The sequence below is a fragment of the Ascaphus truei genome, unplaced genomic scaffold, assembly GCF_040206685.1.
Source record: "Ascaphus truei isolate aAscTru1 unplaced genomic scaffold, aAscTru1.hap1 HAP1_SCAFFOLD_817, whole genome shotgun sequence".
NCBI lineage: Eukaryota > Metazoa > Chordata > Amphibia > Anura > Ascaphidae > Ascaphus > Ascaphus truei.
Window position 1 is genome coordinate 136,779 of NW_027457153.1, and position 23,726 is coordinate 160,504.

Below are 23,726 nucleotides of genomic sequence, written 5' to 3' on the forward strand. Positions count from 1 at the left end.
CATGCAACATCTCTTCCTCTACCCCTACACCACCCTCTGCCTCTTGCCTCTCTCTCCACCTCCCTGCTAAGCGTATTAACCCATCTAATGTAATCCACATTCCTTGTCTCACTTTACTCTTCCCTTCTCACGTGCCCTCTGGAATGTCCACCACTTCTCATTCCCCTCACCCCTGTCCTACTCGATACCTCAGCTTAATTGAACTCTCTCCTCTGACATCTACCCTTATCTCTAACCTCTCCTCACTTTCTGCTTAAACTAACTATCTTGTTAACTCTTACAATGCTATCATCTCCTCCTCCCTCCTCCTCCATCATCTATATGCCCCTTCTAGGCTCTGACACACTCATCCCTCTAAGGCCGTGATTATCATGGGCACACGCTTGGTCGTCCACAGTGCGTGCGAGCGATGCAGGGCCTCCCCGTCGCCTCGGACCTCAGTGCGGGGATTGCTGGAGCGACAGGCATGCGCTAACTTTGCCTTCTGTTGCGTGCTTACTATAGACGCAGCCTAACCCATGCATTGGTTTAATTCACAAGCACGCTCTCATCACACTTCATCACATCACACTGCTGCTCTTAACACCTATGGAGGAAATCTCACAGTCTGATTTTCTACACTAAACCTTTGTCCTGTTCTGTAAAACTCTGCTCCTTTTTTTAAGGTCAAACACTACTTTTTCCTCACTCATCAACACTCCAATTTCATTCACACTGTCTTCTATGTATTTGAGTCCCACCACTGACTTTCTCCTCCCACTTAACATCCATCCTTTATTTCTCCTCAAGCCTTTGCTCACTTGAGGCAAGGTGGATGCCATCCACAAGTAGATTCGTTCTCTCCCTTCCCCCTCTCTCTTTTTCTATCTAGATCTCATTGCACTCTTGACTCCTTTTCTCCTGTCACAAAGCTGGAACCTGATCTTCTCTTCTCCCTCTACCACATGCCCTCTCAATCCTATATTCTCACTCTCACCCACATCTTCAATTCCTCCATATCCTTTGGCTCTTTCAACTCTTCCTTTTTAAGCATGCAGTGGTCACCCCTATTCTCAAAAATAACCTTGACCTTGTGTGAATTTCTAACTATCGCCCTGTATCTGTCCTACCATTTGCCTCCTAATTGCTAGAACGTCTTGTGATCTCCCGTTTGATCAACATTCTTAAATCACATGCTCCTCTGGGCCCTTCACAATCTGCCTTTCCCAATGTAACCAATTATGTACATAAAGAAAATTCCCAAGGTCCATTTTACTTACTAATCCTGCTTGATCTCTCTTCTGCTTTTGATACTGTCAATCACTCTTCTCATTCATATTCTAAACTCTTTCTTCGTATCCGCAGCAAACTTATATCCTGGTTTTCATCATACTTCTCCATCACACATTCTCCATCTCTGTTGCTAACGTGTCTTTGTCTCCTGTTGTTTTGTCTGTTGGTATACCTCAGGACTCTGTTCTGGGACCTCTCTCACTACATACTATCACTAGTTGACCTTATCAACTATTTTGGCCCTTGATATCATCTCTATGCAGATGATACACACACCTATCCACCCTACCGTCACTCCTGCAATTTAGTTCCTAGTTTCGGGTCGCCTCCTGGCTATATCCTCCATGGATGACACTCTTCTGCCTTAAACCTAATGTCTAAAACTGAGCTCCTCATATTTCCCCCTAAATCTGGCCTAATATCACCTTTCTCCATCGCAGTAAACAGTACTACCATCATCCTGTCATGAAAGCACATTGCCTAGGAGTAACATTTGACTCTTCCCTTTCCATCTTCATTCACGACACTGGCTAAAGTTTGTCGATTCTTTCTCTGTAATATTTCCAAGATTTGCCCTTTTCTCTGTCAATCTACTGCTAAAACGCCAATGCATGCCCTTATCGTATGGGTTAACATACTGCTAACAGGGCTCCCTGCTTCACAACTTTCTCATTTGCAATCTATCCAAAACTCTGCTGCTTGAATAATTTCCCTTTCTCCCACAACAGTATCTGCTCATCTCCTCCTCCTCCTTAAATCCCTCTCCTTGCTTCCCATCAAGTTTCAGATCACCTACAAAGTTCTCCTCCTTACCTTTTTGTTAAGGTTCTCTATTAGTGGTGTACCGAGTACCCGGCGTTACCCGACACATTTCCAGCTACCCGGACATTACTCGAAACCGGCCACTGAGAAGTGGACTTGGCCGGGTAATACCCGGCGTCGGGTAATGTCAGGGCAGCTGGAAATAATCTTTTATACTTACCTTTCCTAAGACATCTAGGATCAGCAGCAGCAGTCCTCTGATGTTGGCAGCATCAGAGGTGTCTTCACCTGGCGGGGGGAGCTGCAGGAATCACTTCCACAGCACCGAAGCAGGTAAGCTGTGTCTGTGAGCCTGCAGCTCCCCCGCCGGCTGAAGACACCACAGATGCTGCCACCGTCACAGGACTGCTGCTGATCCTAGATGTCACCGCCACCCGGAAGGTAAGTGCCAAACCGTGTACCCGACCGGGTAGAACCTTTCATTTTGGCCGGGTACCCGTTACCCATTTTTTTATAGTTGAGGACCCAGTCCAACACTATTCTCTATTCATCTGCTCCTTCCTACATATTATCTTTGGTCTCGTTATGCCCTTCCTCGTCTCCTAAGCTCTACTAATAACTGTCTCCATTATACTTCTTACACCTCTACTGCGCACTCGCTCTCTTGCCTGAAACCCTTTCCCATCAATTTACCTGTGAAACTCACACACACTCAGTATATGCCAACATACCCTCTTCCACCCACATTTAAGATCAACCTTAAAATTCACAACTTAAATGAAGCATTTCAATAGCTTTTACTCGTTGCTACTGTCACTCATTCAGTCACTAACTATTGTTCCCAAGAAGTGCTTTATACTACAAGTACCCACCATTAAGGACAAGCATTGTCATCTACTGCACTTGTTCCCCCACCTGTTGTCTCTCTGTAAGTCTCCTTACATTTCTCTTAGATTGTAAACTACCCAGGACAGGGATTTACTTTCCTATTGTCTGTTTTTGTTTGTTGAACTTATTGTATAATAATTTCCTGTACTTTTTGGTCTCTCTTGTAAAGCGCTGAGTACACAATGGGTGGTATATAAATAGAGATATTTGCAGAGTCTAGAGACAAGGCACACGTGTATAGGTAGCTACAGTTTATCCGGGACCGTATGCATCCTTGAAGTGCCTGTCCCAGTTATTTTCTATTGATTGCAATGTAGGAGTGTCTGTCCTGTCTTATTTTTATTATTATTATTATTATTATTATTATTATTATTATTATTATATATACAAAGATATATACAAAGATTGTTTCCTGTCGTTAGCATGACATTGTGTGACACAGTGTGATGTCATTGATTCAGTAGATTGTGTGCAGACCGGGACTGCAGTACAGTTTCACTGACATGAATAACTTGTGTGGTAGAAGCTCTAGAAGGAGCACAGCTGTGGGAGGGAGGTGGATTTGCTTTGTATCACATGGTTTGGAGCAAGGTTCATTGTATGTATCGTCAATAATAATTATAATAATAATAATGCAATGCTTAACTTTTTTATTTCAAGAGGAAAGACTGCAGAACAGAAGTGAATATTGAAGCCATGTGTTCATTTTCTTGCAAAATAGAAAATTGAAGGACAGTTGAAGAGGAGGAAAATGACTACACAGAGACAGATAAGCAATGTGTATATTTCTCATTTAGTATTTGTCGTTTTATTGACTCCAAAAAATCCGGCTGCTAAGGGTTTCGCATTGGACATATTCACCTCTACTCCACCCCTTCCTGTGATCTGTACCATGCAGATTTTTGTTGATTCAATACATCATGAATAGAGTGTGGCTACAGTATGAAGTACTGACCCAAGGACCACATCTACTACCATTCATAACAAGAACATGTGCAGTAGCGCACTGCTGCAGTTCTATGTTATTGCTATGAAAGGTTGAGGTGGTGCAATCATATGAATCTTGAGTGGGAGGGATCCTGTTTGCATCATTTAATTTGATCTAGGCCAGTAGAGTATATAACTCTCAGTACAGGTTACATATGGCATCAGTATTAGTGATTTAAAGAACAGAAAAACAGGAGTGGAGAACAAAACCAAGTAATGTTGAAGATACTACTTTTTACTATTTACTTGGTCAGTCTGTACTGTCTACTCCCCACACAGCTGCTAAGGGTTTCCATTTGAGATACATTCACCTTCTACTCTGCACTACTGTGCTACCCTCTATTCAGAGATGAGTTCAAGTCATGTTTACCACTCTAAATCGCTCTGCAGTCATTGATTCAGCACATCATGGGTAGAGCATGGCTATAGATACAGCAAGCTTTATTTTACCCTAATATTGCATTAAAAAATAGAATATCACTCAGTTTCCTACAGATTTACTGATGCTGATAATGCAGAATCTCACCCTCCCATCATAATACACCAGAGGAAGAAATAATCCTTGCTATATATGTACATTGTGTGACATATTGCCTCCATGACCATTGATGGCAAATACATATTCTGTATAGAGCAGCTGTGTTATGATGTAGTTGTTATTGATCATCATTGAGATATAATCACAAGAATCTTATGCAAAGGGAAACTGTCATTAGCATAGTGGGATTTCAGCCCCCAAACTTCTGTAATATTAATGCAATGTCTTACTTTTATTGCAGTGAACACCGAAGAGACGGATCTACTACAACACTGCACAGGACAAGAGTATACACTACAAGCAGCAAAATGATCATGCAGTTGACAATATGTTGTTCTGGTAATGTGCACAATTATTATGTATGGGCTCCACACCACAGTGCTGGACATATTTTGTTAACTTCAACACTACCCCTACCATGGAGATGTCTTCCTGTGATTGGTGTTACTGATTCAGTACATCATATGCACAGTGTGGCTATTATATGATGGATTGATTTAATGAACCCACCAAACACTGATGACATCTGTATCATCTTCTGTAAAGTGCATCTACAGCAGGATATTATCAGCATTTGGGGTGATATAATCAGAGGCATCTATGTGCTTTTGTGCTGGGTAAAGTCCTCCAGCTGAACCGCCCCCCGCCCCCCACCCCCCTACACCTCCTGCCACACAGGCAAACTTACTTACACACACAGCACACTTACTTATGCACACTGACACTTGGCATACCTACACACACACACCCCACAGCCACTGGCATGCATGCAGAGTCCTGGGCATGCAGGATGGGCATGCAGAGTACAGAATATCTCCACCTTGCTCTGGCCCGTACTCTTGGCCTACCCCCAGCATCTGTCACCCACAACCTCTGTTCCCTCCCTGTAAATTGCTGCACTAACACACCTTGGTCAGCGCTGCAACCGATCACAGCACCGGATCATGTCACTGTGATAGGAAGCAGTGCTAATTGACCGGTCAATCAATGCCACGTGGCAACATACGCACCAAAAGAGATTTCCATGCCCCCTGACAGGCTACTCCCTGGGCAGTGACCCTGCTCATCTTCCACCTCTGATCACAATATTCTCTCTTGGAGAGTGTAGCAAATTGGAGTTGGGGGAATTTCACCTCTGCAGTGCATGTAGAGTCCTGTATGCAGAGTACAGAAAGTCTCCACCTTAGTCTGGCCCGTACTCTTGGCCTACCCACAGCATCTGTCACCCACAAATAATACATACACTAATACTCCCCACAATACACACTTTAATACCTCCTCAATAATAATCTCCCCAATAATATTATAGTCTTAAACACAATATACACAATACCCCCTAACACAAGATACCCAATCTAACACTCTCCTCTGCACCTCAACATAATATACACACTATAATACCCTACACACAATATAATACTCCCACACACACACACAATATACACACTATCCTCCTACCGCCATAAAACACAACCAATAATACACACACACTTTGTGGATGTTGGGACCAGCTCCTTGCATGCACCAGTGAAAGAGAGAGGCCTGCCATCCGTGCCTCCCTCCGTTTCCCATCTTCTCCCTGTCTCCCTCCCTTTCTTTGCATCTCCCTGCATCTTTGCGTATACCCAGTCAGTGACGGCTCCGGTCACGTGATGCCTTAATATGGGCTTATCCATATATCTGTTACAGAGATGGAGAGAGACCTGGAGATTTTACATTTCCTTATAATTCATATTGGTACTTAGTACGGGCACTTATTGTTTTATCAGTACTGGGTACCTGACCGTACTGGCCTACGAGTGAGAAGGCAATATTGGCATCACACAGTTACTGTTGAATATGTCATTCAATCCATTTTGAAAATAGTAATGCAATGTGGTTTTGTTTTGTTTGCTTTTTGCAGTAATGAAGAATGAAAAAGTTATATTAAAATTAAATTGGAGGGGAACTGGATTCAGCATTTCTTCATGAACTCTGCACTTGTGAGCATTGACCTTCTTGAGTGCCCTGACAGGTACACGCAACTTTAAGACTATAATCTTCATCAACTGCTGTGCAAGCTTTCGTGCTATACCTCCCCCTCCGGTTTTGATTTATACATTTGCTCTCTCAATTCATGTCCTCTAATATCTGGAGGCTCTCTCCTAGCATTTCTCTCTACCACAGCACGTCATCCCAATGTAACCTCTCTCTTGTTCTTTCTGTTTACTGTTTCCTCACTCCTCTGTAAAACTTTTCTAATTTCTCTAACTTCCACACTCCTGCTTTTATCCACATGTTCTATACACTTTCCTTCCCCTACCTTTGCATGTGTCTACACAAAGCACCATTTGTACAGACCTCTATTGCAGCTATTTCTGCACTGCTCAATGAAATGCACTCCTGCACATCCTATTCTCTTCCACCTTCCCTCATTCTCTACGCCCCCCTCTCAAAGCCCCCTCTCTCTATGTCTCCTCTCTCTACGCCTATCTGTCTCATTCTCTTGACGCCCTTCTCTCTCTACATATCCCTATCTCTGTCTCTCTCTACACCTATCTCTGTGTCTCCTTCTATGCTCGCTGATGTTGGGGGATATCTCTTATAATCTTGGACCGGCTCATATACACATCAGGCCTCCCTACTAAGAGTGTTAACCTATCTAATGTAATCCACATTCCTTTCCTTACTTTTCTCTTCCCTTCTCCTGTGCCCTCTGGAATGTCCACTCTTACTAACAAGGCTCTAGTTGTACATAACCTCTTCTGCTCTCATCAGTCACAATCAGTCATTCCCCTCACCGCATCTTACCTGTCCCACTGATTTGCCTCTGCTTAATTAAACTCTCCTCTGACATCTACTCTAACCTCTCTTCTCTCTTCTCTCTCTTTCTTTCTGCTTAAACTAACAATCTTATTAACTCTTACAATGCTATCCTCCTATCTATATGCCCCCTATAGGCTCTGACACACTCATCCCTCTAACCCACACCTTTGGCTAAATTCCCAAACACACTCATCACACTTCCACTCGCTGTTCTTAATACCTACGGAGGAAATCTCACACTTTGTTTGATTTTTCTACAGTAAAAATGTCTCCTGTCCTGTATAAAGCTGCTCTCTAGGGCTAAATACACTACTTTTTTCCACACTCATCAACACTCAAATTTAATTTACGCTGTTTTTTTTCTCTGTATTTGACTCCCTCCACTGACCTTCTCCTCCCACTTGCCATCCTTCCTTCACTTCTCCTCAAGCATTTGACTACTTCAGAGGCAAGGTGGATGCCACCCACAAGGAGATTCCTTCTGTCCCTTCCCCCTTCTCTCCTTCTACCCAAATCTCCTTCTGCACTTGACTCCTTTTCTTCTCTTACAGAGCTGGAAGCTAATCATCTTCTATTCTCCCTCTACCACATGCCCTCTAGATCGTATCCCCTCACACCTTACTGCATCTCTTAGTCCCCACTCTCACCCACATCTTCAATTTCTCCCTATTCTCTGGATTTTTGCCCTCTTACTTTAAGCCTGTAGCGGTCACCCTTTTGTCAGAAACAAACTACACCCTATGTGCCTTACTAACTACCGCTCTGTATCCCTCATGCTGTTTGCCTTCTAATTGCTAGTGTCAACATTCTTAAATCACATGCCCTCCTGGATCCTTTACAACCTGCCTTTCGTACAGCACGTTCTACAGACTGTGCTTAAAGCTAATTCCCAAGGTTTTTCCCTACTAATCCTACTTGATCTATCGGCTGCGTTTGATGCTCTCAATCACTCTCCTCCTTCATATTCTAAACTCTCTCTTGGTATCAGTAACAAAGTTCTATCCTGGTTTTCATCATAACTTTCCTGTCACACATTCTCCATCTCTGTTGCTAACATGTCTTCGTCTTCTATTGATCTGTCTGTGGGTATACATCAGGGCTCTGTTCTGAGATCTCTCTTTCTCTCTACATACTATCATTTGGTGACTTCATCAATGCTTTTGGCCTTAGATATAATCTCTATGCGGATGATACACACACAAATCTATCCACCCCTGTTCTCACTCCTGCAATCCAGTCCCTACTCTTGGGTTGTCTCCTGGCTATATGCTCATGGATGGCACTCCACTGCCTTAAACTTAATGTCTAACACTGGGCTCATATTATCCCCTTTCTCCATCACAGTAAACAGTACTACCATCTATCTTGTCATCAAACATGTTGCATAGGAGTAACATTTGGCTCTTCAATTCCATCTCCATTCACATGCACGGCTATGGGTAAAATGTGTTGCCTCTTTCTCTGTAATATTGCCAAGATCTTCCCTTTCCCCTCTCAACCTACTGCTAAAACTCCAATGTATACTGTTATCCTATAGGTTATTTTAACATACTACTAACAGGCCTCCATGCTTCACAACTTTCTCCTATGCAAAACTCTGCTGCTTGAATTATCTCACTTTCTCCCACAACAGTCTCTGCTCATCTCCTTAAATCCCTGTCCTGGCATCCCATCAAGTTTTTGTATCACCTACAAAGTTCTCCTCCTTACCTTTTTGTTAAGGCTCTCCATTAATCTGCTCCTTCTTGCATATCATCTTTGATCTCTCGTTATGCCCTTGCTTGTCTCTTGCACTATAACCATAACTGTCTCCTGTAAACTTCTTTCACCTCTACTGTTCTCTCACTTGCCTGAAACCATTTTCCATCACTGCACCGTACATGTGAAACTTCCTCACACTCAGTATATGCCAACATAACCTCTTCCACCCACATGTAAGACCAATCTTAAAATTCACGACTTAAATCAAGCATTTAAAAAACTTTGACTCGTGGCTACTGTCCCACACCCACAGTCACTGCTAACAACTATTGTTCCCAAGATGTGCTTTCTACTAATTGTACCCACCATTAAGGACAAGCATTGTCATCTACTGCACTTCTTCCCCCAACTGCTGCCTCTCTTTAAGTCTTCTAACATTTCTATTAGATTGTAAAGTTCCCAGGGCAAGGATTTACTTTCCTATAATCTGTTTTTATTTGTCGCACTTATTTTTTAATTATTTTTCCCCTCTCCCCTAATGATATACATATAGGTTTTCCTGTCATTTGCATGACAGAGTTATTATGGTTAACTATTGCATCATGTAGACTGCCTTTTCAGTGTGATGTAATTGATTCAGTACTTTGTGTGCAGACTGTGACTGCAGTACAGTGTCACGAACATTAATGACTTGTGTGGTAGAAGCTCTAGAAGGAACACAGCTATGGGAGGGAGGTGGATTTACTTTGGATCACATGGTTTGGCGCAAGGTTCATTGTATGTATGATCATAACCATGCAATGCTTAACTTTTATTTCAGGAGGGAAGAACAGTGAATATTGAAGCCATGTGTTTCTTTTCTGTCAGAAGAGAAATTTTGAAAGACAGTTGAAGAGGAGGAAAATGACTACACAGAGACAGATAAGCAATGTGTATATTTCTCATTTAGTATTTGTCGTTTTGTTGACTCCACACAATCCAGCTGCTAAGGGTTTTGCATTGGACATATTCCCCTCTACTCTACCCTTCCTGTGATCTGTACCATGCAGGTTTTTGTTGATTCAATACATCATGAGTAGAGTGTGGCTGCTGTATGAAGTATTGACCCAAGGACCACATCTACTACCATTCATAACAAGAACATGTGCAGTAGCGCACTGCTGTAGTTCTATGTGTTTTATTAAAGGTTGAAGTGGTGCAATCATATGAATCTGGAGTGGGATGAATCCTGTTTGCATCATATGGTTTCATCTAGGCCAGTAGAGTATATCTCTCAGTACAGGTTACACATGGCATCAGTAGTAGTGATTTAAAGAACAGAAAAAACAAGAGAAACTTCAATGTTGATAACAAAGCCAAGTAATGTTGAAGATACTCCTTTAACTATTTATTTGATCAGTCTGTACTGTCTACTCCCCACACAGCTACTAAGTCTTCCATTTGAGATACATTCACCTCCTACTCTGCACTGCTGTTCTGTCCTCTATTCAGAGATGAGTTCCAGTCATGTTTACCACTCTGAATCACTCTGCAGTCATTGATTCAGCACATCATGGGTAGAGCATGGCTACAGATACAGTAAGCTTTATTTTACCGGCTGATCATCCATAATATTGCATTAAAACATAGAATATTACTCAGTTTCCAAAAGATTCAGTGATGCTAATAATGCAGAATCTTACAACACATCCCATCATAATGCACCAGAGGAAGAAATAATCCTTGCTACACTACCGACACGTTTTATTGAAGCACGGCTAGCACCGCAAGCCGGGGGATGCCCCGGCGTGCTAGCCGCACTCCCTCAGCGTGCCGCGCATCACCGATGCACGGTCACGCGTCATCGGGTGCCTGCGCCCCCTGCACGCGCGTCCAGGGCTCCCCGAGGGAGCACTGGTGTCCCGCGATGTGGGGGACAGCGGCAGGGGGTTCCGGGGGACCCGACGGACCCGGCAGCGGAAGGGAGAAAGCCCCGATCGGAGGGCGCTCCTCCGCTGCTTCGGCGTGCGCCCGGCACCCTCCGGCGCGCGCCAGGTTACTGCTGCGGCCAAGAACGGGCAAATGCTCGAATAAACTCGGCCGCAGCAGTATATCTGTACATTGTGTGACGTTTGGCCTCCATGACCATTGATAGCAAATACATATTTTGTATTGAGCGGCTGTGTTATGATGTAGTTGTTATTGATCATCATTGAGATATAATCACAAGAATCTTATGCAAAGGGAAAATGTCTGCAGCATAGTGGGATTTCAGCTCCCAAACTTCTGTAATATTAATGCAATGTCTTACTTTTATTGCAGTGAACACTGAAGAGACGGATCTACGACAACACTGCACAGGACAAGAGCAAACACTACAAGCAGCAAAATGATCTTGCAGTTGCAAGTATGTTCTGTAATGTGCACAATTATTATTTATGGGCTACACACCACAGTGCTGGACATATTCTGTTAACTTCTACCCCTACCATGGAGATGTCTTCCTGTGATTGATTCAGTACATCATATGCACAGTGTGGCTATGATATGATGGATGGATTTAATGAACCCACCACCCACTGACATCTGCATCATCTTCTGTAAAGTGCAGCAGGATATTATCAGCATTTGGGGTGGTATAATCTGGGGCATCTATGTGCTTTTGTGCCTGGATAAGTTCCTCCAGCTGAACCACCCCCCTATACCTGCCACACAGGCATACTTACAGAGCACACTTACTTATGCACACTGACACTTGGAATACACACACACACACACACACACACACAGACACTGTCATGCATGCAGTGTCCTGTATGCAGAGTACAGAAAGTCTCCACCTTACTCTGGCCCGTACTCATGGCCTATCCCCAGCATCTGTCATCCACAACCTCTGTTCCCTCCCTGTAAAGTGCTGCACTAACACACCTGGGTCAGCGCTGCAGCTGATCACAGTGCCGGATCATGATGTCAATGGGATAGGCAGCAGAGCTGATTGACAAGTCAATCAATGCAGCTCCGCAATATATGCACCAAAAGAGATTTCTGTACCCCCTGTCAGGCTACTCCCTGGGCAGCGACCCTTCTCACCCCTCTCATTCCACCTCTGATCACAATAATCTCTCTTGGAGTGTGTAGCAAATTGGAGTTGGGGGAATCTCACCTCTGTAGTGCATGGTCACAATCTGGGCACTGTACCCAAATATTGGGCAATGTGGCACGTCTTACAGTAGAGAATAGAATAAGTAACTATATTCTTTACTTGTGTATTAAGGAACTTATTTGCAATAAAAATTCAGTCCACCTGGGACCAAGACTTTCTGGTTTTCTGAACAAAGTGGAATTGTTTTCCTATAATTTTATATTCTCTGAAATGTAACATCACAATAAAGTACTCCTATTTTTTTCCTTTGTGCTTTTTTATGGACTATTCCTTTATGTATTTCACTTAATGGGACTAATTACCTTACGATTAGATTTCACTTGTATTTTCTTGGGTTACTCTTTGGAATTTCTCTCTGTGTTCATTTATACTATCTTATTTAGAGCAGTCTTTGCCATTGGACCCCATTTCTTGCCAGAGAGATCTGTAACACAGAGTATTGAAGAGAGTACAGAACAGTGGTGAAGTAGATTTTTATGCTTCTAGGCAGCCTCCCTTCTCACCATGTATTCTGCCCCCGACGGTCTCTTGCACTGCTCCCTCCTACACCCACTCTCCTCACTCTTCCCTCCCCTCCCCGCTATCACTCAATGACCCCCTCTCATTCAATCCTGCTCCCTTACTCCCCCCTCACTCATTCTTCCTTCTGCACACACAATCCTCCCGAATATCACTCCCAAACAACACACACACTAATTCTCCCCACAATACACACTATAATACCTCCTTGTGACGATAGCTTCCACAGGCTTATTAATATTACACAAAAATAATTGGGTTTGAACTGAACGAGGCTTAAGATATAATAAATTGTATTTATTCCTTAGAATATAGGTGAACACAACAGATAATACAGTAACGAACAAGAAGTACACTTACTTAAGGGTTGGGGAATGAGAAGTATGATGTAGCATTTCTTTCAGCAGTGAGGAAATCATTCAGGTGATATCAGGTAACCATATCAGCAAACGAAGACAAAGGATATATGGGTGGACAGCAGTTTATAAACCATTCTCCTTCTATTCTTAACCTTAAGCACAGGGGATTGGTTTACAATTACCTCCAGCCACTCACTAACGTGGGAAAGCATTCTGACCCATGTCCCCCTGCTAGTTGGCACATGCGCAGTAGAACTCTGGGGGTCTCATTTCTGAAGCCCCACATTTACGTCAGGAATGCCAGACAGTCTACCATTTGGAGTTCTGGCAGGAAAACCTTTGTTGAAAGGTGTTAACTGGAACACTTAAGACCTGCCCTGGTTTGGGCTTCGGATAAACAGTGAGGGTGATAAAACTCTTTGAACAGCACTTAAATCCTAGACATAGCGGCATCCCCAGGGCCATCTGCTACCTTATGGCCCAAAAGAATCTCTTCTGGGTCTTTGTCCATACCTTAAGATACACTATTAAGCATAAAACATAAACGTATTAAAATATCCGGTTCCGTTAGGTTTAGCAGGTCCAAACTTCCCAGTTCGCATTGCCAGAACTGGGACACCATATGGTCCAAAAAGCGACTTGCTACGACCTAAGAAACCGAAGTTACACCAATGCACATTAAATCATTTTAATACAAAAATCTCCATTGAAAAAGAAATCTCAGCTTTTCACTAAATCCCCATTGAAAACAACGGGCAGCTCCGCCATAGACTTTCAATGGTAAATCGCCGCCATTGAAGTCAATGGGGGTTTTCTGCCATTGAAGTTTATGGGAAAAGTCCCGAACTTCAAGGGGGTCCATACTCCGTCGGGTTGGTCCAAGCGGGTCAAGGATGGTTCTGCAGCGATGCCGGAGCAGTGGCTACAGATACCCCAAACCCTGATCCGCTGAACCCTCCGGAACCGGAGATATGGATTCCTAAAATTCAGCATTTCTCACTTAGTCATTTTTCTGAGCCGTTTCTGCCGCCGCCGGCAAAGCCTATGGCGCGACCCGCTCTATCTGGTTCGACCCTTATCGGGGGTCCAGGATTCGGGGACCCGGTGGTGGTCGAGTGGGGGGACGCTTAGGAACTAGGGGCAAAAAGAATTTTATCCCTAGGTGCCCTAAAACAGTTTATTTCCCCGCTAATTGACGTTGAACTTGACCCAGTGATTTTAGCTCTTTTGAAGGACATTGTATCCGCTTTGCGGTTTGCGGTCTGGACGGCAGCCAACTAGGTTACCTCGAGGCATCTCCATTGAAGTCAATGAGCCCATTGACTTTCAATGGGAAACCGCCGCTCTCCCTCTCGGACGCCACCTGCTGGTCACTACAGGAAACAGGACGAAAACAGCACAAATTCCTATTGAAATGCATTGAGCCCTAATGGCGGCCAATGGGGACCTGCAAAATGGTGCCCGAAAAGGCGGGAAACTTACACAAAGAGCTATAATCATTAAAGAATTATTAACCCTTGTGCTCCCGGATGGATTCTAGTGTGTGTGTGATGCAAACACTGAGTAACCAGACATTACAATGGAACAGGGGAAAATACATTTACATGTCATAACAAGGGTTACATCACATTTCTGGACCTCAGCCCAGTTAACCCCTTGTCTCCCTGGTGCGGTCAGGGGTGGCCAAATGGGGTGCAACCCCTTTAATACCGGGCCACCCCCTCTCTCCCTCTACACCTCCCCTTCTTAATGCGTGTCCTGTGGCCCACTGGCCCTGACGGGGAGTGGGGCACTGCTGGCACCATTAATGAATTCAGTCTTAGAGGGATAGTCCTGGCGTGAAAGTCCATCAGCATTGCTGTTTTCACTACCCTTTTTGTGCTGAATGGTGAATTCAAATTCTTGCAAAGCCAAGCTCCATCTCAGCAGTTTGGCATTTTCCCCTGATACCCTCTGTAGCCAGCTCAGGGGATTGTGGTCGGTAATGACCGTGAAAGCGCTCCCATAGACATAGGGCTGGAGCTTTTTGAGTGCCCACACAATGGCCAAGCACTCCTTTTCAATGGTGGCATATGCCACCTCCCTGGGGAGCAGTTTGCGACTGAGATACACCACAGGGTGCTCTTTGCCGTCGTCCCCCACCTGGCTCAACACAGCCCCCACACCAAAGTCTGAGGCATCAGTCTGAATAAGAAAATGCTTGGTATAATCTGGGGCAGCCAGGATGGGGGCCTCAGCAAGCGCAGCTTTCAGTGCCTGGAAAGCAGTTTCACAGCAGGAGACCAGGTAATAAGCACAGGCAGTTGCTTCTTAGTCAGATCAGTCAGGGGTTTGGCCACGGCGCTGTACTGTGGGACAAATTTCCTGTAGTACCCTGCGGTGCCCAAAAAGGCCATGACCTGTTTCTTGGTTTTTGGAACAGGCCACTGAACTATGGCTTCTACCTTGGCTGGCTCTGGCTTGAAATGCCCTCCACCCACCCTGTGCCCTAAGTACAGGACTTCTGCCATACCTACCATACACTTAGTGGGTTTTAAGGTAAGCCCAGCCTCCCTGATTCTATCCAGCACTGCAGCTACATGTCCTATGTGGGATTCCCAGGAATTACTAAAGACAGCAATGTCATCTAAGTAAGCCCTGGCATAGCTCTGCATCCCTTCCAGTAACCTATTGACCAGGCGTTGGAAGGTAGCCGGGGCATTCTTCATCCCAAATGGCATCACCAAAAACTCATAGAGGCCACTTGGAGTGAAGAATGCTGACTTCTCCCTAGCCTCCAGGGTCAGGGGAATCTGCCAGTAGCCTTTGCTCAGATCCATGGTGGTCAGATACTTTGCCCCCGCGAGTTCATCTAGTAACTCATCCATGCGGGGCATGGGGTAAGCATCTGACACCGTCCCAGCGTTGAGCAACCGGTAGTCCACACAAAACCGGGTGGTTTTGTCCTTCTTAGGCACTAGGACTACTGGACTTGCCCAAGGGCTCTGGGACGGAGTAATTACCCCTAGGGTCAGCATCTCCTCAATCTCTCTCTCCATACTTGTCTTGACCTCTGCTGACACTCTATAAGCGTGCTTATGCAGAGGCTGCAGGTCCCCTGTGTGTACTGGGTGTTTGGTGAGATGTGTGGTCCCTGGCATGTCAGTGAAGAGGGCGCTATACTGAGCTAGCATGTCCCTGGCTTCTCCCTTCTGCCTAGCACTCAACTGTGCCCCGATCTCTACCTGCTCAACAGTGTTTCCTTGCTTTGCCTCCCCTAGGAGATCAGGCAGAGCATTGCTCGCCGGATCCTCCAGCAGTGGGCTACAAATGGCCATTACTGCTCCCATACTCGGTGCTCTGTATTCCTTTAACATATTAATGTGATATGTCTTGTGCCTCTCAGGCGCTACCTGTACAACATAGTTGCACTCATTCACCTTTCGGATAACCGGGTACGGTCCCGACCAGGCAGCCATCAGCTTGTTCTCCCGAGTGGGTTTGAGAACAAGCACCTGCTGTCCTGGGATGAATTCTCTGCTACGGCCTGCTGGTCATACCATTGCTTCTGCTTGGTCTGAGCAGCCCTGAGGTGGTCCTGGGCCACCCCCATAAGCATCTCTAACCGGTCTCTGAGATCTACTACATACTGGATCACTGAAGCATCAGTAGCAGTAGTCTCCCCCTCCCATCCCTCACGGAAGAGGTCCAGAGGTCCACGTACCCTGCGGCCATATAGTAGCTCGAAGGGGGAGAAGCCTGTAGATTCTTGCGGTACCTCTCGGTATGCAAACAGCAAGTGCTGCAGGTGAATCTCCCAGTCTTTCCCCTCCGCCTCTATAAAGGTCCGAAGCATCTGCTTCAGGGTACCATTAAACCTCTCACATAATCCGTTTGTTTGGGGATGGTAAGGGGTAGTGCGCTGGTGCTGTACACCGCAGGCATCCCAGAGACAATGTAACAGTTCACTCATGAACTGCGACCCCTGATCAGTTAGGATCTCACTAGGGAAACCTACCCTAGCAAAAATGTTCAGCAAAGCTGCTGCCACTGTCTTGGCACTTATGGTGCCCAGCGCTACCGCCTCAGGGTACCGGGTGGCAAAATCCACCACCGTGAGGATGTAGCACTTCCCTGACCTGCTAGGAATCATGAGGGGTCCTATCAGGTCCATCGCTACCTTCTGGAAGGGTTCCCCTATTATCGGTAGGGGTCTCAGGGGTGCCTTCACACGGTCGCCCGCCTTACCTACTCGCTGGCAGGCATCACAGGAGCGGCAGAAATCAGCCGCATCCCTGGATGCCCCCGGCCAGAAATAACGCTGCAATAACCGGGCTCGCGTTCTGGTGACCCCCTGATGTCCCGCTAACGGAATAGAGTGAGCTACCCGTAACAATTGCTGTCGGTACCCCTGGGGTACTACTAGCTGTCGCTTACCGGTCAATCCCTTCTCTATTCTCGGGTTCCCTTCTTCTCTGTATAGGAGTCCCTTATGCCATAGGCAGCGCTCAGTGCCCTCCCCTGCCTGAGATTCGGACGCCCGAAGTCTCACGCCGGCCAGGGTAGGGTCTGCCTTCACTGCCTCCCTAAACTGGGCTCCTAAATCTGCCCCCCCCCCAGTCATGTCATTGTCAGGGGAAGGGGACACGGTAAGGGGGAACAGTAAGTCAGCCTGTGGTTGCAACTGATCCTGGCTTACCTCCCTGGGCTCCTCTGTGCCCTCCGCTAACGTTGGTCCCAAAGGCTGGGGGACTGGGGTGGCCACCGCCGACATTGCCGCGGTCTGGCTCCGGGTAACCGCCGCCACTGCAGCGGGCTGGGGCACACGGTCGTAGGTGCAGGTCATCGGTCCCAGGTCATTGCCCAAAAGAATTTCAGCATCCAAACCTGGTAAAACCCCCACCTCCCGCACACCCTTGCCCACCCCCCAATCCAAAAAAATGCGGGCCACCTGCAGGAAACGTGGCTCTCCGTCAGCCACAGTGATCTGTATCCCAGGGCCTGGGATCAATTCCTCTGGCCGGACCATATCAGGTCGGACCAGGGTCACTGCAGCTCCTGAATCAAGTAAGCCAACTTCTTGCCGGTCACCGACTGTGACCGGGGTGAGATGCTTGCTCCTGCCGTCCGTCTGCTGCAGGTCTGCGCTGTGATGTCCTCCGCTCCTGGCTGTAGGCACTGAAGAAACCGGGGTAGGGGTGACATGGGACGTCTCGCTGGGAGTTGTTTCCATGACCGGTCCTGGTTCTTTGGTGGAAGCCACCCGCACGCGGGCTACCGGCTTTGCAGCTGGGGTGCGTTGCCCTCGATAGGGTCCGTTGGAACGCAGGGGTTCCGGGCAATCTGGTCTGATGTGACCAGTGCTGTTGCAATTGTAGCACCGGCGCTCATGCCGGAGCTCTCCCGCCTTCTGTGACCCGCTGCCTGCAGGCGGCTTTTGGGTCCACTGGGGGGTACTCACAGCTTTCTTGGCCGGCGCCGGTGGGGTTACCGCTTTGGCTGGTACCTTGGCGGTCATCTGGGACCGGCTGACCACATAGTCATCTGCCATCCTCGCCGCCTCGGTGTAGGTCTTGGGCTTTTTATCATACACAAAAGCCCTCACCGCCGGCGGGCACTGCTGCATGAGCTGCTCCTGAAAGATGAGGTCCAGCAGGCGTTGGTAAGTCTTGGCCTCAGAGCCCTCCACCCAGTGTAACCCATACAAAGCCATGCGGGTCACATAAGTGACATAGGTCTCCTGAGGGTGCCTCTCCTCCAACCGGAACTTACCCCGGTAAGCTTCAGGGGTAAAACCATGCTGAAACAGCAAAAGTTCTTTCAGGTGGTCATAGTCATCAGCAAACTCCTCTGTAAGCGCCATCAAAGTCTGTTTAGCCAAGCTGGAGAGTAGCGGGTCCAGGCGTGCAACCCTATGCTGGGGAAGCACCCCGTACCGCCGGCACTGCGTTTCAAAGTTCCTTAGAAACATGTCAATCCGATCAGTGCCCTCCACATACTTGGTGAGACTGTGCTTGTCCAGTTGGAGTCCATCTCTGGGGGGTCGGACCGGGGGGCAATAAGCGGGTCTGTTCATTGCCATAGAGATAAACGTTAGGGTTAGTGTTAGGGTTAGGGTTATAGGGGAATACGAAAATTTAGGTATGTGACTCATTTGGGTACTAACCAATCAGAGAAGAGTTAGGGTTGAAAGTTAGGGTTGAAAGTTAGGGTTGAAAGTTAGGGTTGACACTTAGGATTATTTTTCTATTTTTGTTTGGCCCAGGGTTATAGGGGAATACGAAAATTTAGGTATGTGACTCATTTGGGTACTAACCAATCAGAGAAGAGTTAGGGTTGAAAGTTAGGGTTGAAAGTTAGGGTTGAAAGTTAGGGTTGAAAGTTAGGGTTGACACTTAGGATTATTTTTCTATTTTTGTTTGGCCCAGGGTTATAGGGGAATACGAAAATTTAGGTATGTGACTCATTTGGGTACTAACCAATCAGAGAAGAGTTAGGGTTGAACGTTAGGGTTGAAAGTTAGGGTCGAAAGTTAGGGTTGAAAGTTAGGGTTGAAAGTTAGGATTATTTTTCTATTTTTGTTTGGCCCAGGGTTATAGGGGAATACGAAAATTTAGGTATGTGACTCATTTGGGTACTAACCAATCAGAGAAGAGTTAGGGTTGAAAGTTAGGGTTGAAAGTTAGGGTTGAAAGTTAGGGTTGAAAGTTAGGGTTGAAAGTTAGGGTTGACATTTAGGATTATTTTTCTATTTTTGTTTAGCCCAGGGTTATAGGGGAATACGAAAATTTAGGTATGTGACTCATTTGGGTACTAACCAATCAGAGAAGAGTTAGGGTTGAAAGTTAGGGTTGAAAGTTAGGGTTGAAAGTTAGGGTTGAAAGTTAGGGTTGAAAGTTAGGGTTGAAAATTAGGGTTGACACTTAGGATTATTTTTCTATTTTTGTTTGGCCCAGGGTTATAGGGGAATACGAAAATTTAGGTATGTGACTCATTTGGGTACTAACCAATCAGAGAAGAGTTAGGGTTGAAAGTTAGGGTTGAAAGTTAGGGTTGAAAGTTAGGGTTAGGGTTAGGGTTAGGGTTAGGGTTAGGGTTATAGGGGAATACGAAAATTTAGGTTAGGGTTAGGGTTAGGGTTAGGGTTAGGGTTAGGGTTAGGGTTAGGGTTATAGGGGAATACGAAAATTTAGGTATGTGACTCATTTGGGTACTAACCAATCAGAGAAGAGTTAGGGTTGAAAGTTAGGGTTGAAAGTTAGGGTTGAAAGTTAGGGTTGACACTTAGGATTATTTTTCTATTTTTGTTTGGCCCAGGGTTATAGGGGAATACGAAAATTTAGGTATGTGACTCATTTGGGTACTAACCAATCAGAGAAGAGTTAGGGTTGAAAGTTAGGGTTGAAAGTTAGGGTTGAAAGTTAGGGTTGACACTTAGGATTATTTTTCTATTTTTGTTTGGCCCAGGGTTATAGGGGAATACGAAAATTTAGGTATGTGACTCATTTGGGTACTAACCAATCAGAGAAGAGTTAGGGTTGAAAGTTAGGGTTGAAAGTTAGGGTTGAAAGTTAGGGTTGACAGTTAGGGTTGACAGTTAGGATTATTTTTCTATTTTTGTTTGGCCCAGGGTTATAGGGGAATACGAAAATTTAGGTATGTGACTCATTTGGGTACTAACCAATCAGAGAAGAGTTAGGGTTGAAAGTTAGGGTTGAAAGTTAGGGTTGAAAGTTAGGGTTGAAAGTTAGGGTTGAAAGTTAGGGTTGACACTTAGGATTATTTTTCTATTTTTGTTTGGCCCAGGGTTATAGGGGAATACGAAAATTTAGGTATGTGACTCATTTGGGTACTAACCAATCAGAGAAGAGTTAGGGTTGAAAGTTAGGGTTGAAAGTTAGGGTTGAAAGTTAGGGTTGAAAGTTAGGGTTGACACTTAGGATTATTTTTCTATTTTTGTTTGGCCCAGGGTTATAGGGGAATACGAAAATTTAGGTATGTGACTCATTTGGGTACTAACCAATCAGAGAAGAGTTAGGGTTGAAAGTTAGGGTTGAAAGTTAGGGTTGAAAGTTAGGGTTGAAAGTTAGGGTTGACACTTAGGATTATTTTTCAATTTTGTTTGGCCCAGGGTTATAGGGGAATACGAAAATTTAGGTATGTGACTCATTTGGGTACTAACCAATCAGAGAAGAGTTAGGGTTGAAAGTTAGGGTTGAAAGTTAGGGTTGAAAGTTAGGGTTGAAAGTTAGGATTATTTTTCTATTTTTGTTTGGCCCAGGGTTATAGGGGAATACGAAAATTTAGGTATGTGACTCATTTGGGTACTAACCAATCAGAGAAGAGTTAGGGTTGAAAGTTAGGGTTGAAAGTTAGGGTTGAAAGTTAGGGTTGACACTTAGGATTATTTTTCTATTTTTGTTTGGCCCAGGGTTATAGGGGAATACGAAAATTTAGGTATGTGACTCATTTGGGTACTAACCAATCAGAGAAGAGTTAGGGTTGAAAGTTAGGGTTGAAAGTTAGGGTTGAAAGTTAGGGTTGAAAGTTAGGGTTGACACTTAGGATTATTTTTCTATTTTTGTTTGGCCCAGGGTTATAGGGGAATACGAAAATTTAGGTATGTGACTCATTTGGGTACTAACCAATCAGAGAAGAGTTAAGGTTAGGGTTAGGGTTAGGGTTAGGGTTAGGGTTATAGGGTTAGGGTTAGGGTTAGGGTTAGGGTTAGGGTTAGGGTTAGGGTTAGGGTTAGGGTTATAGGGGAATACGAAAATTTAGGTATGTGACTCATTTGGGTACTAACCAATCAGAGAAGAGTTAGGGTTGAAAGTTAGGGTTGAAAGTTAGGGTTGAAAGTTAGGGTTAGGGTTAGGGTTAGGGTTAGGGTTAGGGTTATAGGGGAATACGAAAATTTAGGTTAGGGTTAGGGTTAGGGTTAGGGTTAGGGTTAGGGTTAGGGTTAGGGTTAGGGTTAGGGTTATAGGGGAATACGAAAATTTAGGTATGTGACTCATTTGGGTACTAACCAATCAGAGAAGAGTTAGGGTTGAAAGTTAGGGTTGAAAGTTAGGGTTGAAAGTTAGGGTTGACACTTAGGATTATTTTTCTATTTTTGTTTGGCCCAGGGTTATAGGGGAATACGAAAATTTAGGTATGTGACTCATTTGGGTACTAACCAATCAGAGAAGAGTTAGGGTTGAAAGTTAGGGTTGAAAGTTAGGGTTGAAAGTTAGGGTTGACACTTAGGATTATTTTTCTATTTTTGTTTGGCCCAGGGTTATAGGGGAATACGAAAATTTAGGTATGTGACTCATTTGGGTACTAACCAATCAGAGAAGAGTTAGGGTTGAAAGTTAGGGTTGAAAGTTAGGGTTGAAAGTTAGGGTTGACAGTTAGGATTATTTTTCTATTTTTGTTTGGCCCAGGGTTATAGGGGAATACGAAAATTTAGGTATGTGACTCATTTGGGTACTAACCAATCAGAGAAGAGTTAGGGTTGAAAGTTAGGGTTGAAAGTTAGGGTTGAAAGTTAGGGTTGAAAGTTAGGGTTGAAAGTTAGGGTTGACACTTAGGATTATTTTTCTATTTTTGTTTGGCCCAGGGTTATAGGGGAATACGAAAATTTAGGTATGTGACTCATTTGGGTACTAACCAATCAGAGAAGAGTTAGGGTTGAAAGTTAGGGTTGAAAGTTAGGGTTGAAAGTTAGGGTTGAAAGTTAGGGTTGACACTTAGGATTATTTTTCTATTTTTGTTTGGCCCAGGGTTATAGGGGAATACGAAAATTTAGGTATGTGACTCATTTGGGTACTAACCAATCAGAGAAGAGTTAGGGTTGAAAGTTAGGGTTGAAAGTTAGGGTTGAAAGTTAGGGTTGAAAGTTAGGGTTGAAAGTTAGGATTATTTTTCAATTTTGTTTGGCCCAGGGTTATAGGGGAATACGAAAATTTAGGTATGTGACTCATTTGGGTACTAACCAATCAGAGAAGAGTTAGGGTTGAAAGTTAGGGTTGAAAGTTAGGGTTGAAAGTTAGGGTTGAAAGTTAGGATTATTTTTCTATTTTTGTTTGGCCCAGGGTTATAGGGGAATACGAAAATTTAGGTATGTGACTCATTTGGGTACTAACCAATCAGAGAAGAGTTAGGGTTGAAAGTTAGGGTTGAAAGTTAGGGTTGAAAGTTAGGGTTGACACTTAGGATTATTTTTCTATTTTTGTTTGGCCCAGGGTTATAGGGGAATACGAAAATTTAGGTATGTGACTCATTTGGGTACTAACCAATCAGAGAAGAGTTAGGGTTGAAAGTTAGGGTTGAAAGTTAGGGTTGAAAGTTAGGGTTGACACTTAGGATTATTTTTCTATTTTTGTTTGGCCCAGGGTTATAGGGGAATACGAAAATTTAGGTATGTGACTCATTTGGGTACTAACCAATCAGAGAAGAGTTAGGGTTGAAAGTTAGGGTTGAAAGTTAGGGTTGAAAGTTAGGGTTGAAAGTTAGGGTTGACACTTAGGATTATTTTTCTATTTTTGTTTGGCCCAGGGTTATAGGGGAATACGAAAATTTAGGTATGTGACTCATTTGGGTACTAACCAATCAGAGAAGAGTTAAGGTTAGGGTTAGGGTTAGGGTTAGGGTTAGGGTTATAGGGTTAGGGTTAGGGTTAGGGTTAGGGTTAGGGTTAGGGTTAGGGTTAGGGTTAGGGTTATAGGGTTAGGGTTAGGGTTAGGGTTAGGGTTAGGGTTAGGGTTAGGGTTATAGGGGAATACGAAAA

The 23,726-nt window shown here is 44.8% G+C and overlaps 1 long non-coding RNA gene across 1 annotated transcript; it reads left to right on the forward strand.

The window, feature by feature from the left end:
- Positions 1-4,708: 4,708 nt before the first annotated feature.
- Positions 4,709-12,337, forward strand: LOC142486326 (uncharacterized). The gene is made up of 5 exons (XR_012798899.1): positions 4,709-4,786; positions 6,351-6,461; positions 9,774-9,883; positions 10,378-10,531; positions 11,255-12,337. It is a non-coding gene; the product is annotated as an uncharacterized LOC142486326 (long non-coding RNA).
- Positions 12,338-23,726: the final 11,389 nt, after the last annotated feature.